The following is a 21,587-nucleotide window of genomic DNA, read 5'->3' on the forward strand; positions in this document are numbered from 1 at the left end:
CGACACGACCCGGCTCCGAGCTCAAGAGAGTCGAAGGAGGAAGGAGTTGATGGACCGGGACAGGCACCGACTGATGAGTCGGGCTCTGAAGCATCTGGGCCAGTGCCTCAGACTTGAGTAGTCGACTCACCACCCTCTGAAGGTCATGATCGGACAACCTCGATGACCTAGAGGAATGAGACCTTTGGCTCTGTTCAGACAGCAGGGGAGAACCTGGAGCCGAATGAACGGAGCCAAGAGAAGGTGACCTAGACCTCTTTCTGGTTGTCGGCTCCGAAGGTCTTGTCGGAGCCGACACAGGTACCTCGATAACCTCGGCTCCGGCCCGGGCCGAGGGAGCCACAGAAACTGTGGACTGAGTCTTATCGGCTCCAGCCGGAGCCGATAAAGGCAAAGGTTGAACAACCTGAGGTCTCGGCTCAGAAGCCGGAGCCGAAGACCTCGATGCCTTGGAGGGCTTCCCTGTTGAGACAGACAGGGAATCCTCAGGCTTCAACAAGCCTCTCAAAATGAGCTTGTTTTTTCTTTCCTGCAGGACCCTGGGGCTGAAGCCATGGCAGACAGCACAGGAGTCCTGCAGGTGCAAAGGCCCCAGACAATAGACACAAGAAGTGTGAGCGTCTGTCAGAGACATTTTCTGACAGCACGCATCACACTTCTTGAATCGAAGACCTTTGCTTCTTTAGACATAGCCTAACTGGTGAACACAAACACACACTCAAACACACCAGTTATACCCTGTCAAAAAACACAATTATAGTAAAAATATGCTAAAAATAAGTACAATAAGCAGTAGTACACTACACAAACACTCCCTAGGGAAGGGAAGGCCTAAGGCCCAAGGGAAGAACTAAAAGTTCTTTTGACAAGAAACGGGAAGAAAAAAGGTTCGGGGATAGAGTTTAATAAACTACACTAATTTAGGAATAATTAAACTAAAAAAGGGGAAACAAGAGTAACTTTTTATAGAAAAAGCTAAAACTTACCAGGAACCGGTAGAAAAACCAACCTCGAAGCTGTAGCGGCAAACGAGATCTGAGGTAACTCTCGCCTAGCATTGTGGGATATAAGGGGAGCCTCGAGCCGGTGGAACCAACTCTCGAGCTTTAGAGTGGCCGAGTCGGAGCCGAGGTCGGCTCCGAACCCATCCAGCAAGAATGAAGGCGAGATAGACAACTTAACATTGTTATTTTACAACCTTTTTATCCAATGATCACCTGAATAAATGTTATAATTAAGGAAAGAAAATTCAGTGTTGCTGTTCAAGTTTGTTTGCTTGCATCCTTTTAACACACCTTACCTGGCCAAGATAACACAGATCCAAAGGGACTGGGGACTGCCAGGCCTCCAGAAACCATATGGCTATAGATGCTCTGATGTGTTCAACTTTTTGAGCCAGTGGTGGCCTGAACAAAAGTCATGACTAAGAAAAGAATTTGAGTCTTATTTTTTCTTTCCTGTAACACATAAGGTTTGCCCAAGGCTTTGGTTCAAAGCTGACAAAGCAGCAGTGCATAAGAAAATAAGACAAATGTTTGATAGGATACATAAATCCTATCTGGGAATACTGCCTGCCTCCGTACCCCCCTCCCCCAGAAAAAAAAAAAAAGAATAGAGTTGCTGTCTGCACATCCCTTTGGTGTTAGATTAGGATCAAACCAGAGGTTTAAATGGCCACAGTCATATTTCAGGTGACTACTATTGTACACACACACACACACACACATATATATATATATATATATATATATATATATATATATATATATATATATACATATATATTAAGCCTCCTCATTCCTCAGCCATTGCTCCTGAAAGGTAGCCACCTGTATTTGTGTGTGATGTGTGATTCTGTGGAAAGTGGATAAATAATGCTCACTGGAATGTATTCCAACTTGTTGCTCCAAGACAGTAAACTGCACTTACACAAGCTATGGTAATCTTCTTTGTACACCTCTGTGGTCTGTGAGAAAAGTAAAAGGAAACTCTGTGAACTAAAGGAAATAGCTAATATCCTAGCTAACAAATTTAGTGCAAACCTTACTACACTCACAGTTATAGCTGTCCTACAGATTCTACAATCCCAGCCACACCCTTTTATTACTATGGAACAAGTTCTCTCAGCCCTTTCAAAAACTAAGAATACTTTGTCCATGACCCTGACAACATACCGGGTTACCTGATTATCAATGCCAAATATGGCCTTTCTGAACCCTAATTTAAACTCTTTATTCTAAGCCTTTCCACTGGTTACATTCTTGAAGTCTAAAAAACAGCTATTATAATGCCATTACACAAGGATGTGCCAACCATGGACCTTAGTAAATACAACCCATTAGCCTAACTGCCATCATATGCAAAGCTATGGAGACCATTATCTCAAATTTCATTAATCTGGACATTGAAAATATCTTAACTATAGACCCTCATCAATTTAGCTTTATCGAAGGAAGATTCCACCTCTTTAACCTCATTAACTTCCTTGAAAAATATACTGAAGCAGTACTTCATGGTTATACAGTGCCTACAGCATATATAGACATAGTCAAGGCCTTTGACACTGTGTTCCTTACAAGAATTACTGATAAACTGTAAATCTAAATAGAAATCCTTATATTGCTGGAAGGATAGTTACTTGGTTGTCTAAAAGAACCCAGGTGGTTAGAGTAGCAGGTGTCTCTTCTGAAAGCAAAAGAATTACCAGTGGTATATCACAGGGCTCAAGTTTTGGGCCATCTCCTATTTCTCACACCTTCAGGACAGCATTTCTGGCCTATGGTTAATTAAGTACTAGGATGACTGCAAAGTTGGTATTGTTATCTGTTCTTCAACTGATTCACAATTGCTCCAGTATGACTTAGATCATGTTAACAATTGGTGCAAGGACAATGGTCTCAAATTAAATGTAAAAAATGTAGCAAAACCAAAATGGCTTCATTTGCCATATAGGAGATGCACCCCTCCAATCAGACACTGATGTAAGGGATCCTGGTACTCTTGTTAATAATTCCTTATCATGTTTCCACAGTAGTACAGAAAGCCCTTTAAGTGGCCTATGTAATTTCCAAAGGAATCTTCACAACATACAAAGAAGTCTTAATTCCTTTTACTCATATTTTATCAGATCCATTATTGAATATAATGTATTTATCTAGACATATCACATACCTTGAGAGACTTCAGAAATTCATAAATAAAAAGATCAGTGGCCTCAAAAATCTTAGTTATCAGGAGAGACTGGCAACAATTTCTCTGTACTCAGTCTCTTACAGATTTGGATGCGTCTTACATATGTGGAGATCTATGTGTAGCCTTTTGTTCCATGGAAGATCTAACCCTATTTGATCTCGTATTCCTTCACAAAATAAGAAGTTATGTACCTACCATAACGTTCCATGTTAGTTGTCTTCTTCTCGCCTTCTTTCTTGTTGGATGGGTAGGGAGCCGATCCTCAGCTCCGACTCGGCCTATACTATAGCTTGAGAGCTATTTTTACCGTCTCGAGGCAGCCCTATATCCCACAATACCATGCGCTAACTCTCCAGATCTCGTTGGCAGCTAACACATAGTATAGTTTTATTGTTACCAAAAAATAAGCCTTTATATAAAGATATGGTCTTCCTGCTGGTAATACTCATGATATGGATAACTCTGGATAACTATGTATCATGAAAGAGAAGGACTCGGAGACCTACAAGTCTGTCCAGGCTAGGGGACAGGAGGGAGGGACGCAAGAAAGAAAGCGAGAAGAAGACAACTAACATGGAACGTTATGCTAGGTACATAACTTCTTAATGTTAAGTTGTCATTCTCGCCTTCATTCTTGCTGGATGGGACAGCGTCCCTAGCACCTTGGTCCTGGGTGGCTCAATGGAACAGACTCCTGAGTATGGTGGAAAAAAAGTCAGCTCTATTTCTGGAGGCTATATCAAGTTTGTAATGGGTAATAAAAGTATGTTGAGAAGCCCATGTAGCTGCTGCACAAATGGCATCTAACGGTAACCTTGCTTGAAAGGCTGTTGAGGTTGATAGTGCCCTGACTGAATGAGCCTTAGGTCTTGAAGGAAGTTGTTTGTTTCTCAACTCGTAGACAAAGGTAATGATGGATGCTAACCATCTGGAAAGAGTTACCTTTGATACCGGAAGTCCTTTCTTTCCTTCAGCATAAGAGAGGAAGAGCTGTTCTGACTTTCTGAACTGTTTTGTCCTGTCTAGATAATACCACAGTTGACGATGAACATCCAAGGAATGTAGTTTCTGTTCAGCCCTGTTTGAATAATTTGGGAAGAAAACAGGCAAGTCAATGGTGTGGTTCAGATTTGATTCAGATGAGACATTTGGTAGGAAGGAAGGATTCATTCTGAGAGCTACCCTGTCTTTATGAAAAACCAAATAAGGGGGACGGACAGACAAGGCCTGAAGTTCCAATACCCTTCTGGCAGATGATATAGCCACCATAAACAGAGTTTTCCAAGAGAGAAGCTTGAGGGAACAAGAAGCTGCAGACTCAAAGGGAGGGAGAATTAATGAAGTTAACACTAAATTTAGATCCCATTGTGGAGGAGGATCCTTAATGGGAGGTCTGAGCAAGAAGATGCCCTTGAGGAAAGCTTTACAGAGTTTATGTGACATAATATTGGTTTCCGAGAGCCCTACATGAAAATTGGCAATGGCCGCTAGTTGTACTCTGATAGTGGCCGACGACCCTGAATGAAAAAGCTCCGCTAGAAAATCTAGAACTTTATGAATTGGTGCATTAAAAGGATCTAAGGACCTAGCTTCTGCCCAGAACGAAAAACACTTCCATTTACTCGCATAAGTCTTCCTAGTATTGAACTTATGGGAGGCAAGAATTATATCACGGACAGGAAGAGAAATAAAGGGAAGCCTGGCTAAGGTTGGAAGTGGAGCAACCAAGCTGTGAGGTTGAGAGAGTGAAGAGACTGGTGCAGCTTGCCCGTCAGATGGGTCAAAAGGTCTGGAAATGGCTCCAGATGCCAGGGCTGTTCCAGTAGATGACGGTGCAGGAACAGAAACCATACTTGTCAAGGCCAGTATGGGGCAATGAGGATCATTTTGGATCTCAATGCGGTTGCTTTCCGAATTAACTGCGGTATCAACGGAAAGGGGGGAAAAGCGTATAGAAGACCCTGAGGCCAATCGTGGACAAGAGTGTCTCTGTGGGGATGGCCTGGTAGAGGGAAGAGTGTGAAGAAGTTGAGGCACTTGCTGTTTTGAGGTGTTGCGAAAAGGTCACAGCAAGGCTGGCCCCACTTCTGGAAAATTCTCTCTGCTACCGCTTGATTTAGAGACCACTCGTGAGGCATGAGAATTGTTCTGCTCAGTCTGTCCGCTATGACGTTGGACCTCCTGGGGATGTGCGTTGCTATCAGAAACCGCTGAGAGGAGATCGCCCACTGCCAAAGTCTGAGTGCTTCTCAACATAGGGGGTAGGACTTTGTTCCGCCCTGCTTGTTTATGTACCACACTACAGACATATTGTCCATTTGAACTGCTATAGTCCCTGTGGGAAGAGAGTTCTGAAGGGCCTGCAACGATAAAAGCACTGCTCTCATCTCCAGGACATTTATGTGCAGGTGGCATTCTAATTGTTGCCATGTGCCCTGGACAGTCCTGCCCTGATAGTGCCCCCCCACCTGATCAGGGAGGCATCCGTTGTCACCATGGCAACTGGAGGGGGAAGAACAAAGGGTCTGCCCTAAAGAAGTTGAGGGGAGACCATCCACCAGGAGAGGTGTTGTTTGCAAGTTGGGGTTATCAAAATGTTGTGAGTCATTGGAAGCCGTTGATAGGACCACTGAGAAAAAAGCATCCACTGGAGAATTCTCATGTGGAAGCGGGCTAAGGGGAGAAGGAGAATTGCCGCTGCCATGAGGCCTAATGTTTTCAGTACTAACTTGACTTGAATTCTGTTGGACTGAAACAGAAACTGAACATTCCGCCGTATGTCTGTCACTCTCTGAGGTGGTAATGTTGCAGACATTTCTATGGTGTTTAACATGGCGCCTATGAAGTTTATACATTGACAAGGCGACAAGGAGGATTTTGCAAAATTTATGGAAATACCTAGTTTGTTGCAAATGCAAATGGTGTAATCCCTGGCTATGATAAGATGCTGCTTGGTGGTAGCGGTAATGAGCCAGTCGTCTAAATATGGAAACACCTGGAATCCTTTTTGTCTCAGATGAGCCGTGACCACTGCCAAACATTTGGTGAACAACTGGGGGGCTGTAGTGAGACCAAAGGGCAGGGATCTGAATTGGTAATGACTGGCTCCCAGCCGGAAGCGGAGAAACCTCCTGGAGCGCCTGTGTATCTTTACATGATAGTATGCGTCCTGAAGGTCTAACGAGCACATCCAGTTGTCTCTGCACAAGAAGGGCAGAATGGACTGCAGCGTTACCATCTGAAATTTTGTCTTCTGCACAGAATTGTTCAGTCTGCTGAGGTCCAAAATGGGTCTCCAGTCTCCTGTCTTTTTTGGTACCAAAAAGAACCTGGAGTAAATTCCGGATCCTAGCTGGTCTGCTGGGACTGCCTGGATGACTCTTTTTTCTAACAGCTTTTTTATCTCTAGCTGTGCCTGACCCCTTTGTGCAGGTGGTACGTCTGGGAGGGGTCTCGGCGATTGGATCGGAGGAGAAATGAAGGGGATTTTGTAACCCTCAGATATGATCGACTGTACCCATTTGTCTTGAGAGAGGGATTGCCAGGCTTCCGGGTACAGAGATAATCTTCCCCCGACTGCCTTTGAAGGTGGACAATCGGGCAGCTTCTCTGGGATGCTGAAAGGGTTGGTCAGGGAAGGATTCCCTGGAACCCTGGTTCTGTTGACCCCCTCTCTCCCTGGGGCTGCATCTATTATTGTTCCCCCCTCTGCCTCTGGGGGGAAGTTCACCAAGTGTGGCAGGCACGACTCCCTGTGGTTTGCGGAACCACATCTTTCCACCCTTCTAACCTTTAGGGTATGGTCTAGATGGTGTGGAAAAGTGGACTCCCATGGCAGAGAGAGTCTTACCATCTTGCTCGCACCTGGTGTGGGTAGTCTTCACCTGAGGTCCAAACAACTCTGAACCATCAAAGTGTTGGTGAAGGATGCCTTGAAGGGATCAGCAAAATTACAGAGTCGCATCCAGGCGTGACGTCTCAATGCAACACCTGTGCCTGCGGCCCTACTCGCTCCATCAGCTGCATAAGAGATAAGCCGCATGGAGGAGTTGGCAATGGAATTTAGGGTAGCAAGCTGGGAGTTAATCTTGTCCTGATACACCGCAGCAGAAGGATCCTGTATGGTTTCACCCAGTTCTTTGAGCAAATCTCTCTGAAGGTGGATGAAATGACATAAATAGTTCAGCGACCGCATGGCAAAGGTCACTGAAGCAAATGTCCGCTTACCATACCTGTCCATAGTCCTAGACTCTTTGTTAGGAGGATGAACAGGTACAGAAGGATCAGCTAATTCCTTCTTAGTGGCGGCTGCTACCACCATAGCATCTACCTAGACACCCTTGGTCAGAAATGGTTTGTCTACCGGAGCAGAAATAAATTTAGAAGGCCTCCTAGGAGTAGGTTCCATCGAGTCAGGAGCTGCTCACACCTTTTTGGCCACTACTTCCATCAGTGGATCGAAAGGAGGGGACACCCAGGAGGTGGAAGGGCGAGACCCAAAAGCGTCAAGGTAAACCGACTCATCCACGGAGGGTTTGAGGGTGGACCATTTCCCCATCTGTTTTAGGATCTGTAGGATGTCTGAAAAGGAGACATCCTCAGAGGGGGATCTCGGGGAACCCTCCGACTCATCCAAGTCGGTGTCCAAAGTGAGAGACTCTGGGGGAGTCTATGTGCTTCCTCTTGCACTTTCTTTTCCTAGGGGGTTCCCCTGAAACTTCAGGGGAGGCCTCGGACGAGGAAGAGACACCCAAAGTGGGTACCCTGTGCTTTGGATCTCTGCTATCAGTTTCAAGAGGATGACCAGAGACCGTAACAGGCACTGTAGAGGGAGGAGCTGAAGGAACCAACCTTGGAGCGGACACCGGATCCAGCACGCTCCTCATCACCTCAAAGGCTCCCCTATCAGGCACCGAAGACAGCCCTGGCTCCGAGGATACCAGGACCACCCCCGGCGCCGACAGAGAAGGCTCCGAGAATGATGTCGGGGCCGAACTAACCAGAGCCGATGCTCCGAGAGGGAGAATGGGGTCAGACAAGGGTCCGATGCCACTTGTCCCCTCGGAGCCGACGATGGAGTCTCAGCACCCGGACCTCTCCATGGACAGCACCAATAAAGAGGTCAGAGCCAACGACGTTGGAGCCGAAGGTGGTAGTATCGGCTCCGACGTGGGCAAGGTCCCGGTTCCGACAAACTCCAGCTCCGAACTCAACTGAAGAGTCGGAGGAGGAATCGAAAGTGGTACCGAGGGAGCCACAGTCTGATGAGATGGGCTTTGAATTATTTGGGCCAGTGCCTGGGACTTGAGGAGTCTACTAACCACCCTCTCAATGTCATGGTCGGACAGTCTAAAAGACCTGGAAGAATGAGTCCTATGACTCCGCTCCGACAGTAAGGGCGATGCTGGAGCCGATCGAACGGACTCTACTGAGGGCAATCTAGAGCGCTTGCGCACTGTTGTTGGCTCCGAAAAGGGTTTCGGAGTGGGCAAAGTCTTGCTCGCATCGGATTCGGCCAGAGCCGATGTCGGAGCACTTTCGGTTCTGCCAGCCGTCGACTCAGAAGCTGGAGCCGAGGGTTTGGCGGGCTTGGGTGACTTCCCCGAGCCAGACTTAGATGGGGAGTCGTTGGGCTTCAATAAGCCCCTCAAAATCAACTTATTACGGTGCTCCTGCAAGGACTCTTGAACTAAATCCATGACAAACGGAACAAGAGTCCTGCAGGTGCAAGGGTCCTAAACAATAAACACAAGAAGTGTGACCATCTGTCAGAGACATCTTCTGACAGCACGAGTCACACTTCTTGAATCCTGAAATCTTAGTGTCTTTAGACATTATGGTGGACACTAAGAGTCAACACAGTCAGCACTCACAACTCACACTCAAACTCTAACACAAGGGGAGAAGTTAAAGGACTGACTCACACACACACTAAAAAGTGGAACTATAGGAAAAACTATAGAAAAGCTAAGGCCCGTCTATAAGTTTGGCTAAAAAGGGGGGGAAGGGCTTAACAAAATTTTAAGCTAATAAGATTTAAGGATTAGGTAATACAGTGGGGAATATAATTAGATAGGGAAATCTAAACTTTTACCTAAAAAACTACACAAAAAGTTCTTAACTGACCTGAGCCGGTAAAAATGCAATCTCGCAGCGAAGCGGCAAACGAGATCTGGGGAGTTAGCGCATGGTATTGTGGGATATAGGGCTGCCTCGAGCCGGGAAAAATAGCTCTCGAGCTATAGTATAGGCTGAGTCAGAGCCAAGGATCGGCTCCAAACCCATCCAGCAAGAATGAAGGCGAGAATGACAAGTTAACATCTAATGTTACATCAAATATTCAGTTAAATGAGTAAAGCCTTCATCAGGAGATAGATAAGACAGGCTGGCATGAAAGACTTGTATCCCAACATATCCCTCACCTTGGAACAAACTTACAATACATATCAAGTAGAGTAAAATCCTTGCCACCTTCAAGGGAAACCTAGATAATTTGACAGGCAGCCTCAAATTCTCTCCCATTCTATCTTTTCTTGTCTTCCTTGAGGCAAGAGGGAAATTTTGAATAGTTTTTTTCTTTTTTTTGGCTAGGCTTGAAATTGTCTTAAGGTCGATTACCTAATACTCACCTGTGAACTTAAATAATGGTGACTCTGTCACCAGTCTCAACACAAGATATATTGACCCACTGTGCATATCACAGAGATATAATTGTCAAGAAAATTAGATAGTTTATGTCAATACCATGCCCAGCCCCCCAAACAGGCTGCAGCAACCTACACACTTCTGAGTAGGGCTGGTTTTAGCTTGGGTGTGGTTGACGACAGAGGCCACAATTAGGTCTATGTCAAAATTCATTTATACAGTTTAGGGTATGGGGACCACCAGACCTCTGGAAGCTTTAAAGGTCGTTATGTTTGGTGATGTAGTTTGTGTCTTATTCTTGAAAGATTACTTGTTAACTACATTTTTCTACTGCTATCCAGAAGAGTTATCCACCATAACTGTGTATGTGTATGCACAGATAAAATCAGCGACATTTTATATACACACATGCAAGCACACACACATGCACACATTGCACATTCAAAACCAAAATACACTTATTGTGAGCACTTTCATTTAGCCTATACCAAACTTCATCAAACAATTAAATAAGTGTAAGTCCACTTATATAGCCCGCCAAAAATTTAAAAGAGGAAATTATGTCACTAATTTAACATCCTTGAACATGGTATCTTTAAATATTAAAAAATTAATTTCTAAGAATAAAAGCAATAACATCTTCCAAAATACGTAATGCATAATATTTATAACACGTATCATTAATCACATAGAACAATATTGATGGATTAAACAACTGTATATTATGAATAAATAACAATATTTTTTTAAATAAATAAATGAATAAATAGAATTAAAAAATACATCCTAAAATAATTTTATTTTATTATTTTATTCATCTATCCAACACCTTTAACTTTAATATGCTATTAATAGTACTATACTCATTTATACCTGGCCAAGCATATGCATTTAGCTTAAACAATTTGCCATGAGAATTCTCTTTTCTCAAGTTGTAACGTCCAAGGGCCACCTCTTGGATTATGAGGTACCTGCTCAATTATTACATATTGAAAATAATGACCTTCATTGCTATTAGCATGCTAGGCCAGAGCATTAGTCAGCTTTTGCACATTCACCTTTAGGGAAACTGTAGGAATGCCAGTTCACCTACTGCATGTCTTTGATATGCTGGAGGAAACCAAAGCATGTGGACAGATACACACAGAGACTGGGATGGCAAGCAGACTCCACATAGAAACAGACACCACCAAGAACTCAGCCAGAACAAAGTGCTGTGAAATGGCAACATTATTCACATTGCCCCTGTGGCAATGAGCATTTGCTTTCACTATCATCTTCTCTCTGTCAAACCAACAAAGATTGCCACCTGTCATGTGTAAGGTCTGTATTTGTGATAGTAAATTAAAGAAATTACAGCTAACTTGTTACTCTTAAATACACTGCAACCACACACACACCCACACACAATCATAATGGCAGTGCTGATAATGTTTGCGATAGAAAATGAAATGTTATATCCAGCTTGTTATTCTTTCACTGCAACCCCTCCACACACACACACACACACACACACACAAACACGCATGCATGCACGCACGCACGCACACACACACACACACACGCACAAACACACGCACATACACACACACACACACACACACACACACACACACACACACACACACACACACACAAGCATAAGCCATAGCAATAGCAGTTTTATACTGATTTCAGCAAGTAACAATACCGCATAACATTGCCACATCAGACTATTGATTGTTCGTTAACAGTCATCAGAAATAATTCATACCTGTCACTGTCCCTGATTTTACAGAATATTTCTGATTTTGGCTCATATTTTTGCACTGACCTATATAAAAAATGTGATTTGCTAGTAAATCATTTGAAGCTGTGGTGGTGCAGTGGTTAGCATTGTCGCCTCACAGCATGAGGTTCTCCCATTCGATTCTCGGCTGGAGCGCCTTCTGTGTGGAGTCTGCATGTCGTCCCCACGGTCAAGTGATGTTAAAAGACATGCAGGTAGGTGCGAGCGTGAATGGGCATGCCTTCATTGAAGACTGAGCGTCGGGCTGGCAACTCGGCACCATAAAAATCCACTGCCAATCATGAGCGGCCCGGAGTTCCACTGTGGCGACCCCTAACTGGGAAAAGCCGAAAGTCAAAAAAAAATTTGCTAGTAAATCATTCAGTCAGAAATGCTCAATAATGCCATACCAGATTTTCTTACTTTTTATTATCCAGATATGTATGCTGATGAAAAATGTGTTATTCTATTAATTTTTAAAATGAATTAGAGTAATATTTAAAAATTGTTCCTGATTGTAAACCTTTATTTTGCCATTCTTTTTGTCTTTGCCCAGAATTCTTGAGCAAAAACGTATTTTTATTTATTTATTGATGTTTGTTTACCGGGAAAGTCCACTGGGCCAGAAAGAGACAATTTTCAATGGAGGCCCAGGGAGAAAAGCTCCACTATTACAATAACAATTAAATACAAGTTTCAAAAGTACAAACATTTGCAGCAGAAGTTGAAAAGTAACATGTACAGCTTAGGACAGAACAAAATTCAGTAGTTTCAAAAGTAGGCAGAAGCATCTCAATTCTGTTTTGCTTATAAGAGGTTACACAATATGATACAGATAAAAAAAATCCAGTCTAGCATAAAATCAGCAGAAGTCGAAAAGTAACATATGTACAGCTTAGGATAGAAGAAAGTTCAGTAGTTTCAAAAGTAGACATAAGCATCTCAATTCTGCTTTGCTTATAAGAGGTTACACAATATGATACAGGTAAGTATAGATGAAATACAATGTTTCATACAGAATTCAATCTGCAGAGGATTACATTTATTTGCAGGGACTGCCCGAAGGAAGTTCTCACTTCAATAGATTGCTATTAGTATGGTAAGGTAGACTGAGGTGAAACATAAGAAGCAAGAGAGAGAAGAGAGAATTTGAGAATGGGGCTGGTGTACGAGCAGGAGTAGTTCTGAAGAGAAGGGAAATCAAGTGATTGCATAATGCGGAGTAGAAGGGCCAGTAGAGCAGTTACATATCCACTTGGAGAAAATGTACTTTTGTAAAGCAGTTTTAAAGCCAGAAGGACTTGTTTTCACTGTGGATAGAAGAGGGAAGGTTATTCCGTAGTTTAGCTATGGTACAGGAGTATAGAAGCTTTCCTGCTGCTGCTAGGCTGTGTTTATAAATATGGAGAAAGTATTATATTGGTGTGCTAAGTGTAGTGGTCTAAGGGGAGTATAAGTGGTGGGCAAGGAGCTGAGGGCTGGGCAGTCTTGTGGTTTTTGAATTAGTTTATGTGTGGTGGTAATCTGAAGCAATACTAAGTAGTGGGGGAATTCAAGCCATTGATGTTTTCTTAATGTGATACAGTGATGGGAAGAGTAACAGTTATTTGTGGCAGATTTGGCGATTTTATTGTAACAGGAATTCAAGTTTTAGTTTTGAAGCAGAATGTAAATTAATAAAGGTGCACCATAGGTTAAGGAGGGTAGTAAATAAGAGAGTGCTAATGCTTCTTTAGTTGGTAAAGAGAGGAGTCCTAGTTTTTTATGTGTTTTATTTATATTGGACTGGATATGTAGATCAAATTCATGACTCCTAACAGTTTAGCTGTTGTTGTTGTTTCTTTCAGCTTTTCCCGGTTAGGGGTCGCCACAGCGGAACTCCGGTCCGCTAATGATTGGTAGTGGATTTTTACATGCAGAGTTACCAGCCCTGATGCACATCCTTCAATGAAGGTACGCCCATTCATGCATGTCTCCACACAGAAGACGCTCTAGCTGAGAATTGAATGCAACAACGTCTTGCTGTGAAGCAACACCACCACCACCACCACAGACACTCCAAACATTGTCTACTAATTCAATTTTTGTGGAGTTTGATGAGAATATATTGAAGTCTACATTGTTGAGGGATGTATTTCTTTTGGGGGTAAACAACTTAAATTTGTTTTTTTTTTTGGCATTTAGAGAAAGGTGTTTTTTATGGAGCCAGGATTCCACAGTGAGGAAGGAAGCTTGGGTATTTTGTTGTAGTAGTAGTCATCTGCATACTGAACAAAGGATGTATTTTGCATAGCTTGGTGAAGATTGTTTATGAATATATTAAACAGAAGAGAGCCTGATATTGAGCCTTGTGGTATACTGGTAGGGTTATGAAGGTAGGGGGAAATAGAGTTATGCCATTTAACAGCATGTTGCCTGTTTGAGAGATAACTTTTAAACCAGCTGAGTGACTAAGAAAATAATCCTATAGAAGAGAGTTGGGCTAAGAGGATGGGATGAGAAATAATATCAAATGCTTTTGACAGACCCAGAAAGAGAGCAAATACTGTAAGACCTAAATTGCGGGCTTTATTGATGAAATCTAAGAAACAGATTAGGGGAGTAGATGTACTGTGCCCAGGATGGATCCATGTTAGGTTGGGGGGAAGATGTTATTGTTTAAAAGGTACTGGAAAAGTCGTTTCTGGATATATTTTTCCAGAATTTTGGAGATGGGGGAAAGTAGAGCGATGGGTCGAAAGTTAGAAATGTCAGAGGATGGTCCACCTTTATGAAGTGGCAAGGATAATAGCTTTTTTTCCTAGAGGCAAGAGACATAGGATTCTTGGATGGACCTGTTAATTACGATGCTGATAGGGTAGGCTACAGCATCTGCTGCGATTTTGAGAAATTTGGCAGGAATATTGTCAGCTGAATAAGAGCAGGGTTTTAGGTTTAGAAAGAGTTTTTTAATAGAGGAAGTAGAGACAGGGGAGAGGTTAAATTCAAGTTGGGGCAGAGCCTCCTGTATTCAGTTTTGAGTTGGGATGTTAGGGCTGATGAGACTGGGAAGTGAAGGGGGAGAGGAGGATGGTACTGGTATAATGTTTTTTATCCAGTATTTTTGTGAAGATTAGGAGGATCTGCTCTTTTTAAAATTCCAGGTACAGAGATTAGTTGCTTTGGGCTGTGATCTCTAGCCCTTACCACTCTTATGTTCATTCACTGATTGCTGGCTTTATCTTAACATGGCTATACCGTAACCCTGATAACAATGAAGCATGCAGTCAGAGTCTGAATTATCTGTTTTTTTTTCTCTCTTCAGCAGCTTTTGCGGGGCCCCACACAATCAAGAATGATTAGGGAGCTCCCTGCAACCACAAGTAAAGACAGCTATGATGTTAGTTTTAGTGGAGGGAATGCCCACAGACAGTGCCCTTGACTTTATTAAATCCTATGTCAGTAGTAAAATATTTAATTAATCTATTAAGCCTGCTAGTTCACAAAGCACTGTTACTGCAAACAGAGATATCTTTCAATTTTGAAGTAGAATAAGCAGTGTCAGTCCTTAGGATTCTCCATCCTAAGAGTTCTTATTACCCAATTTGTATAAGTACATAAGACTGCTGTTCTAGCTTTTGTTGATTTGACAAACATGTCACAAAATATGAAAATAAAATATCTTGCTGTGATTGGAGTCCCCCAGGAGAAGTGTCCTCCAATGATCGTAGGGTTCACTGGTGCCTAAAGCCGGTTATGTTTGCAGGATATAACCCATATATCTTAGGCTACTGCAACAGTGATCCATATGAAGAACTTTATGACTAACTTGTGTTCCTTAATAATAAATGCATTGATATAGCCTGGGATTCATAACCAGTGACTCTGTGGAGCAGCTTGCTCTGCACTAAGCAGGTCAAGTTGCTCTGCTCTGACATTCAGAATTTCACAGTCATGCCCAGTCACACTAGAGTAGCATCTCAATAACTCTGAACCTGCATGAATATGAATTTCTCAGCTGGGGCAGTTATGTAGGCATGCTATAATGCAATGTAGGTTCTGAGCACTAACATACTGAACCATCACAGAATCCCCCTAATCTATACACATGTACACATATGTACATATATATGTATAAAATGCACAGGAACCAGTACTGCAAAACAGCATATCTGCTGTGGTACATGCAACCCTGCCAATCCCATGTTATGTACTTGTCCCCATCACTGACCCCTCAACAAATCCATTTGCCATTTTCCCTAGATACTGCCCACTCTGTGGCAGGAATAAAATAAACATTCCTGTTGTTTTAGTGGCTCATGTCCCTTCCCCACTTTCCTCAGACATAGTTAATGCACTCCTAATGGTCAAGTAGTCAATGAGCCTCCCTCACATCTCCCTGTATGACACACTCAGACATACATCCACACTGTATAGATCCTCTGACACTCATACATATATACATACACACACATACACACACAAATTCAGGGACATATGGACACATACTTGCACACCTTCATACACACACACTCACACATATACACACACAAATTCAGGGACATATGGGCACACACTTATACATCTTTACACACACTCACAAATAACTGATTACCCATTTTAGAAATCTGATAATTGTGAAGTTGCAGCACTTCTCCCTGCTCACATTATCTCCCATTAAGTCCATTATGAAAAATATCTATTAACACTTACACATTGTCATTGCTGCTCCTACTCAGAGTATCTCCCACTGACACTAACAGGTCCATGATGAAAAATACCTATCAACATTTACACATCGTCAATATCCAAAAAAGAAGAAGAAGGTACCAGACCACAGCTAAATAGACCATAAAACTTTATTTCACAGAAGTAAAAAAAACTCATTAGCGCTTTCACAACATCAAAGCTGCTTCATCAGACAGTACACCTATTCAACTGCATAAGCATCTCCAATTAAACACATGATTTTACTTAAAGCAGTATAGCTATCACTAGTACATTTTAAAATACTTTCTCAAAGACATACATATTATTTTATAAATGTTGCTGATAGAATATATATGTCTTTGAAAAAGTATTTTAAAATGTACTAGTGATATCTATACTGCTTTCAGTAAAATCATGTGTTTAATTGGAGATGCTTATGCATTGGTTGCAGCTAGTTTAAAACAAGAACAGTTGAATGGGTGTATTGTCTGACAAAGCAGCTTTGATGCTGTGAAAGCACTAACCAAGCTTTTTATCTTCTGGTACCCTCTTCTTCTTTTTTGGATATTGCTGACAGTTTGTGTAGAAGGTTCGTTTACCAACACCAATTGCATCTTGTTTTTTGCTTGTATATTTACACATCATCAGAGTATCTCCCACTGACACTAATAGCTCCATGATGAAAAATACCTGTCAGCATTTACACATCGTCACTGCTGCTCCTACTCAGAGTACCTCCCACTGACACTAATAGGTCCATGATGAAAAATACCTATCAACATTTAGACATTGTCACTGCTGCTCCTACTCAGAATATCCCCCACTGACACCAATAGGTCCACGATGAAAAATACCTATCAGTATTTAGACATTGTCACTGCTGCTCCTACTCAGAGTACCTCCCACTGACACTAATAGGTCCATGATGAAAAATACCTATCAACATTTAGACATTGTCACTGCTGCTCCTACTCAGAATATCCCCCACTGACACCAATAGGTCCATAATGAAAAATACCTGTCAGCATTTACACATCGTCACTGCTGCTCCTACTCAGAGTACCTCCCACTGACACTAATAGGTCCATGATGAAAAATACCTATCAACATTTAGACATTGTCACTGCTGCTCCTACTCAGAATATCCCCCACTGACACCAATAGGTCCATAGTGAAAAATACCTGTCAGCATTTACACATCGTCACTGCTGCTCCTACTCAGAGTATCCCCCACTGACACTAATAGGTCCATGATGAAAAATACCTATCAACATTTAGACATTGTCACTGCTGCTCCTACTCAGAATATCCCCCACTAACACTAATAGGTCCATAATGAAAAATACCTGCCAGCATTTACGCATCGTCACTGTTGCTCCTACTCAGGTTATCTCCCATTGGCATGTATAGGGCCATGATGAAAAATGCCCATTGACACACATTTTCACTGCTGCTCTCTTGTGTCACTTATAGAGTATGAACATATCTGCCATCAGTATTATGAGCTGTCTGAACAGAAGTATACTGGGCTGCATAAAGGGTCTCGTTATATAAGCCCCATCCACTGACTACACCATTCATATGCAGCTCTGAAAACCATGCTGATCAGTGGTGATGGACTGCAGCAGTGAGAAGTGGCCTGTCTCTGAAATGCAAAAGGCTTGCATAGTATGCAAAACACTCTGTATTCCCTTATACACTACACAACTTGACTGTGAATACTGGCCCTAAAATATGACTGTTTAAACCTTATAATTTCCTTAAATATAGCACAACACAAGTACAAACTGAATATACTAAATTAACCAAAGTGCTATCAATCATGTTTCTGTAAAAAACAGATTAATTACTTACATAATTTTCACGGTTTACAGTCATGTATTCGACACACAGGTGGTTGAGTCCACCTGTGCAAGTTCTGCATTGTAACCATTGTAATGTCAAAAAACAACATTACTGACTGTCCAACCCTGTCCTCATTCTGGACCCCCTGGAAATGCTTGTTCCTGGGTCCAGAGTTTTAGGAAGTTCCGAGGTTCAGTATTTGTGTCTGGTATACCAGAATTTGGCATTACAACTTTTGCAGAATGTTTTTTTGCATTGGAGAACTCGACCACCTGTGTGTCGAGTATATGATAGCAAGCCCCTTTCCCCAAGACTCCTCCATAATAATCCCTCCTCCTTATGCATATATACCATCTCTATGTTAGATCTTATTTATTTATTTGTTTTTTTTTGTTTGTTTGTTTGTTTAAACATGTAGATTGTTTTTACTGAAGTAGACAAGCCAAGTAAGCAAACTAAAAAAAATGGTATGAATGCAAATTAAATCACATAGTAAATTAACTATAGTAACAAAAAAAAACATTGCTTCAGGTCAAGGAGGATGCAGAAGAAGTTCATTTTATTTCACACAATACTACAGGTAGATGCAATTCACATATAATTTACATCATGTTCTGATTTGAGGTAGCTTTATTTTTGTATTTTAGATTGGGTTAACATTGCTAGAAGGGAAGGAAATTTGGAGAACATGCTTGACATGAATGACTACACATAACTTCTCTTAAATGCCTATGTTGTGGTTCTCAAGATTCCATATCCCAGATGTGGAATATTCCCTCTCACAATGTTCCACCCCCCAAAAGTGGAATACTCCCTCTCACAATGTTCCATCTCTGAGATGTGGAATATTCCTTCTCACAATGTTCCATCTCCCAGATGTGGAATATTCTTTCTCACAATGTTCCATCTCCCAGATGTAAATTACTCCCTCTCACAATGTTCCATCTCCCAGATGCGGAATACTCCCTCTCACAATGTGCCATCTCCCAGATGTGGAATACTCCCTCTCACAATGTGCCATCTCCCAGATGTGGAATACTCCCTCTAACAATGACCATCTCCCAGATGTGGAATACTCCCTCTGACAATGTTCCATCTCTCAGATGTGGAATATTCCTTCTCACAATGTTCCATCTCACAGATGTGGAATATTCCTTCTCACAATGTTCCATCTCTCAGATGTGGAATATTCCCTCTCACAGTGTGCCATTTCCCAGATGTGGAATGCTCCCTCTCACAATGACCATCTCCCAGATGTGGAATACTCTCTCTCACAATGTTCCATCTCCCAGATGTGGAATATTCCTTCTGACAATGTTCCATCTCCCAGATGTGGAATATTCCTTCTCACAAAGTTCCATCTCCCAGATGCGGAATACTCCCTCTCACAATGTGCCATCTCCCAGATGTGGAATACTCCCTCTCACAATGTTCCATCTCCCAGATGTGGAATATTCCTTCTCACAAAGTTCCATCTCCCAGATGCGGAATACTCCCTCTCACAATGTGCCATCTCCCAGATGTGGAATACTCCCTCTCACAATGTCCCATCTCCCAGATGCGGAATATTTATTCTCACAATGTTCCATCTCTCAGATATGGAATATTCCTTCTCACAATGTTCCGTCTCCCATATGTGGAATATTTCCTCTCACAATGTGCCATCTCCCATATGTGCAATACTCCCTCTCACAATGACCATCTTCCAGATGTAGAATACTCTCTCTCACAATGTTCCATCTCCCAGATGTGGAATATTCCTTCTCACAATGTTCCATCTCCCAGATGCGGAATAATCCCTCTCACAGTGTTCCATCTCCCAGATGTGGAATACTCCCTCTCACAACATAAGAACAGTTACTAAACACTGACTAACAACTTCAACTAGGAATCTCACAGCATGGTCAGTAACTGTTTATTCATACTCACAAATTCTTTTGCTGAATTATTGTAAATATTACTTGTAAAGGACATACAATAAAAAATATTAACAATGGGTCTATATCAAACATTTTCAATGTGAAATAGCATGGGTTATACAATAAGCTCTATTCAGAATCCAAAAACATGCACACTAATTGGGTAGACCATTCAGTGGGCACGCTCTAAATCTACTGATCACAACAATAAAAAATCCGGTCAACAGAAACTTCACTCTGAGCAAAAGAAGTTGCCGTATCCTCATCTCTGCAAAGCAGAGTAAACAGACCAAATGAGCAGTTGTAACCATTAAAATAAATAGCCACACCTGCCCAACTTTTACTTCCACAAAGCTGAGAAAACAAACTGAAGTCCAGGCAACTATAACTAAAGAGATATATCTCTTCCCTGTAAACTGGAGGAAATGTTATATATTAAACACAAGGGTGAAAGTTTCTGTTTCCATCCTTCAACAATCAAAAAAAAAATTCTGCACTGTTACATTATTTTAAATGCATGTCAATGCAAAAGATAAAGTATGAAACTCTAATGTCGGGCTTTATTGATTGATTGCTATCCATGGTGATTAAGCAGAATAGCAAATAGTTTTAATAGGGACAGAACAACATAGGAAGCAAAATCAGGTACTGTTGAGCACTGCAATTCATCTTGCGCAGGGGACGTTCAACTCAATGTACGAGTGGAGCATGTACAGCATTAGAGCATGCACAGTGCATATCTTGAATGACCCAGACTACCAGAAGGAGGTGGAAGAACACTAAACTCCTTTTATACAATGACATAATTTAGAAAAGTAAGACTTGTTTTTCCCTTAAATAATGTCACAGCAGTAATCCTCTCCTGAGTGTAGGTAACACAGGATTTACCCATGGCTGGCTTTGTTTAATCATTCATACTTTGCTCTCTTGATTAAACGAAGCCAACCGTAGGTAAATACTGTGTTACCCATGCCCAGTTATGGATTATTGCTTACTCACAGAATTTCTAAAACTCAGAATGAAGAACATTCCTCATAATGAGGTTGAGTTGAAACATAAGGGAGGATTAAATGACTTTATTTTAAGAGTAAACTGACATATGGGCCTTTGAAGGGTTAAGATTGCCTTTGACAGGCTACATTTTTATGTTACTTATTCAAGTGTTGAATTCTTCATGGTTCACCACTGTCAGATTAGGTCTTTTTTTTAAGCAATGAATTGCTTATTTTATAACATTGTGCAAAATAAAGTGGATTTGTTTTGGAGTTTCCTTGCACTGAAGTTGATTTTGTTTTAACTAAGTGAAAAAGAGAAATTAAGTTGGTGAGTGAGCCTTTATCTTACCCCAGAAACTGCAGACACAAATACTACCTACCTACATGCTGAAACTAGCAATATACTTGAATTTAAAAAAAGGTACCTGGAGTTGTAATTTAAGTTGAACTCTATATTTCTACATAGATTTTTCCTTTAGATAAAATTTTAATGGTGTTAGATACTGAGACACTGACAGGAATAGTGACCAAACT

The sequence above is a fragment of the Protopterus annectens genome, chromosome 8.part0 (genome assembly GCF_019279795.1).
Source record: "Protopterus annectens isolate FY-2018-M chromosome 8.part0, PAN1.0, whole genome shotgun sequence".
Lineage (NCBI taxonomy): Eukaryota > Metazoa > Chordata > Ceratodontiformes > Protopteridae > Protopterus > Protopterus annectens.